The sequence below is a fragment of the Acartia tonsa genome, chromosome 3 (assembly GCF_053477335.1).
Source record: "Acartia tonsa isolate MP-2025a chromosome 3, ASM5347733v1, whole genome shotgun sequence".
NCBI classification, from domain to species: Eukaryota; Metazoa; Arthropoda; class Copepoda; order Calanoida; family Acartiidae; genus Acartia; species Acartia tonsa.
Genome location: NC_137262.1, coordinates 23,618,113 through 23,622,576, shown reverse-complemented (window position 1 = coordinate 23,622,576; position 4,464 = coordinate 23,618,113). Strand labels below are relative to the sequence as shown.

Below are 4,464 nucleotides of genomic sequence, written 5' to 3'. Positions count from 1 at the left end.
CCAAAGCTTTATTTTCTTCTTCGTTGCTTTAACAACTCTAGGGACTTTTATTGAATTTTGAATGGTTGATTAATCAAGTTAAGTGTCTAAAGCTTTCAACAACTAATTATACTCCACAGAAGGGGTAATTTTGTGTATCATCATTGCTGATGTACATCAATTTATCCGCCATTGTCTTGTCCCTTTAGATCCCTGTCCCAAACAAGTACTAATATTATATAAATTTAGACCTAAAATGGTGGGTAAAATGGTGTAAATATCATAATGGTATCCAAAGTTTCAGAAACAAGTTTACTTATTCGTCAACTCAAAAACTTTGAGTACCTAATTTTTATTAGGTAAATCTTGATTTAATTTCAATACTTCGTCTTTTGTCCTATCCCATAAGAACCATGTTTCCCGTTGTGTCTACAGAAACGTAAATTATTTTAGTACAATCTTTTTTTAAACTTAAACAATATTTTACTTCGTCTTAAATCATTTAATAACCCATTCCTGAATAGCCTTCTTTAAGAAGTTGAGCATAGATTTTAGCAAGGCAGCCCGCTGGGGTAGGCAGGTGAAACCAGGCTTGGGTACGTCCTAAATAATCAGATAGATTGATATTAATAATATGTTTTGTTATATTTAACTATTTTCAATAGTATAGGGCTACGTTATAGGATTTTATTTTTATTTAAGCAAAGTTTGTGTTATACAATATAAGATTAAAATCAATATTTCTTCATATATCCTATCTCTTTTTTACATTTTCGCATATCTTTATAATATTTTATCATTTCTTATTCAACTTCTATAAATGCCAGGAAAGGAAGTTACACTGGACTGTAAGTTTTACTGGTCTTGAAGGTTTAATCAACACATCTCTCATTCGTTGGCTTGCAACTTAAAAAACTTATCGTCCATTGTCTTATCCCTTAAGATCCCTGTATAAATAAACAATGCATACCTGTTGAATAAGATGAGAAGCTAGCCTAGAGCTAGAACCTGAGCCACTAGGACCACCAATGGGATCAACAGCATCCGCATCCTGAGCCGCCGCCAGCTCCTCCTGAGCGGCTATGGCCGCTACGTCATATGAATAGTTTCTGATCTATCACTCTTACAGCCCTAAATAATATTTTTTATTCCATCGTATTATAGATAGCTTTCTGTGGATATTCAAATAAAAATCATATAATTAAAGCCAGTTTTGTTAGCCCTGAGAGGCTTAAGGCTTAGGCTACCAAAACTGGTACTTGTATTATGATTTTTATTTGGAAAATGGTCAGTATACATGTTTTATCATTATGGCTGAGAACCGTTTCTAATCGATTTTAATTTGTTTCGAAGCCACGCTGGAAAAAGAATGAAAAACAAATTTTTCTAAACTTTTGAATATATTTCTTATTATAAAGAATCTACTTTATTATAATACGCTTTGTTTGTCCGCTTTATACGTCTGTGATGCAATCTTTAACATGCGATCCTTTTCAAGACAGACGGCGAGAAACCAGTATATAATTTACTACGTCCGTCGGTCATGCTTTAAAAGACAAAGAAACTTATTTTTATAAATTGTGCGTATTTTTCTTTATTTCTATGATATACATTATGGATGATGTCAACCTTGTTTTTTTTACCTAGCTTTCAGTGTAATACTTGTATATCAAACCATGAAAAACATACCTAGTAACAAAAGTAATGTGTTCCAATTCACTGCTGGCCAACTGTATGACCTTAAGGAGTGACTCCAACATGCCGCAGGACACCAGCGCCTCGCCGCCGCTCTCATACGACGCCAGGTGGTACAGGAACAGCCCGGAATACAGCAGACCCTGAATATTTTGGTTAGGTTAAAAAGTTATCATTCCTAAGTAAAGAACAGAATAAAAATATGGAAATAAATATTATATATTTAAAGTAATAAAGAAAGATGGATAAATAAAGATCGGTCTTATATGTATTTGATTTGTTTGGTTTTATTTTCTTCCATTCTAGTTTGTAAAGAGAGTTTAAAAATGCATGTTTTAAAAATTAACAATGCTGAGCTTACAAACCGCTGGATCGATCTGTATGGTTCTCCTTCTCATAAGATCAGGGAATGTTTTTAACTATATATATATATATTCTCACTCCTAGGAAAAGTAACCCTAATATTGTTTTTTTTTTAATTCTTATTAAAACTAAACAGTAAAGAAAGGGCACCCCAGTACATTTTACGAATGCTCTATGCAAGGTGAAATTCCGAGATCTTAAGCTTCAGACAAAAAAAAGCCTTCCTACTTTATAAAATAAGACATGTGAAAAGCCATTAAAGGGAGTGTGAATGTAAAAATTTCTCATCTGATTATCAAATCTTAACATTTACTAAGCACATTTCACTACACTGATCAACCAAAAACGTCCTATTAACAAAAATATCCAGGAATAATGCCTTGATTTTATGGTATTTTGAGAGGGAAAAAGGAAAAAACAGGGAAAATCTGAACGTTTTTGATTCTTATAATGTTTGTAGGGATATTTAACTTGTCATATATAGTTGAAACAATTTACTTACTGTTAAGGATTTATTTTATGCTATAAAATTGCCAATTAGTTTTTTTATAACGTAGTAGTTAGGTAATAAAGACATATTTTAAATTCGTATTATTGACAAAAAAAATACCTCACTGTCTACAAAGGGTTGAATCTCATAGGTTATTTAAAATAATAATATCCTTTTTTATTGTGTTGGACAATAAATAACCCACTTTGGAGAATTAGTTTACACTTTTATCAGACTGTTTATAAAAAAATATTGCGTCTTTATTATTTACAAATTTGTAATTAAGATGGGCCATCTAAAGTTAATTGGATAATAATAAAAAAACCTGTTTCTGGCTTTGTTATTGCATTTGGTTTTCAATAAAAAATATTGCTTATTTTATCAATTTCTAAGTAACTATACATTGGTTTAAAGCAAGGATTATGTTAAAAGTCAGCTTAACTGTTAGGAAAAATCTAGAACTATGTGAAAAAGTTTAATTTTAGCTATAATGGGAGAAAAAATCAATTTAATGGACATTTTATATAATACGGAAAATTTCTTCCTTTCCCTGTACCTTATAAAAATCGTCGGAAAAAGCCGTTTTTTAAGCAAACAAAAGCGCGTTTTGCTCTATCTGTGAGATATTATGAATGAGATAATGTTAAGATTTGATATTAAGATGAGAAAAATTTACGTTCACAGTCCCTTTAAAGACACAATACCTGTAATAATAATGTACAAACTTTTCAACCAATAATAATACCCTGGCCTTTCTAATTATAAGCCTAGGCAGAGCCATGCTGGTGATGCTAGCTCAAGCGTGGACCGTGGTTTATAAAGAACTGAACTCCTGAAGCCAATAACCAATTACAGGGTTACGAAAGTTTAATTTGATGTTATTTTTTTTTAATGTTAATATTAAATGTAATATAGTTTTGTAATGACATATAAAATATATTCGATAGAATATAAAAAAAATATAGTGCATTCAATATTAAAAAAAATATTTAAATATATATAGTTGTTAACCATATATGAATCTATTTCCGGCCGGGTTCTTAAAAGATAATGCCGCGTTTTTTCGACATTTTTTACGCTATGAATAACAAGCGCGACATTCGCGAAATCTAAAAGAGTATACAATGATTTATTTAATTATTTCGCTTTTGATGGTACGGCCTTCATAGAAAAAAAAAGATTATCTTCAATCCATTTTTGCTGCATATTAATTAATGCATCTTTTTAGAGCTGTGTTAGACATTAGAAAAATTGCTAAAAAAATAATTTAAAATTCAGTATTTTTATGTTATATACTCTGTTTGAAATTCTATCGTCAACGTTCAATCAATCAATGTCTAAAAAACGCCGAAAAAATGTGGCATTCATCTTTTAAAAACCCATCTCGGTGGTATTTCCGGTTGGCAAAGACAACATAAATATAGAAATCATGAAACATTGTTGTTCCACAATTTTGCCACATTTTTAAACATCTTGCTTAAAAAAAATCTTCCAAACAAATTGTAAATTCTACAAATTTAAATATTTAGAGAAAATTGAGTAGTAATTTACTTCTTGATTCAAAATATTTGATTAAATTGAATCAAAACTAATAATTATTTTTGGCACTCTATATTCAAATAATCATAAGCTTATCAATAGTGCGCATGCGCGCACAGAGGTGCCATAAGTTTCAAAACTTAAAAATATAAGTTTTGTAGCGAAATTACTCTATAATTCGAAATCTCTGTCTTTCTTTTAGAAACATTCAGGGGAATATACGAAAGCTTATATTTATATTAAAGATGAAAAATCGATAAATTCAAATGCACACGGCACATCTGCGTACACACACACCTGGATTTTTTTTCTTTTAATTCTAATTCGTATGAAGCTAGCTCTAATAAGTAAATATTAAATTTGATATATTTTTGACGATGCGGGAGGATGTTTTAAAA

General features: G+C 30.4%; 1 long non-coding RNA gene across 1 annotated transcript; it reads right to left on the bottom strand.

Annotated features, from left to right (window-relative positions):
* Positions 1-489: 489 nt before the first annotated feature.
* Positions 490-3,359, bottom strand: LOC145313686 (uncharacterized). The gene is made up of 4 exons (XR_013877449.1): positions 3,232-3,359; positions 1,669-1,817; positions 950-1,110; positions 490-582 (listed from the first exon to the last, which is right to left on the bottom strand). It is a non-coding gene; the product is annotated as an uncharacterized LOC145313686 (long non-coding RNA).
* Positions 3,360-4,464: the final 1,105 nt, after the last annotated feature.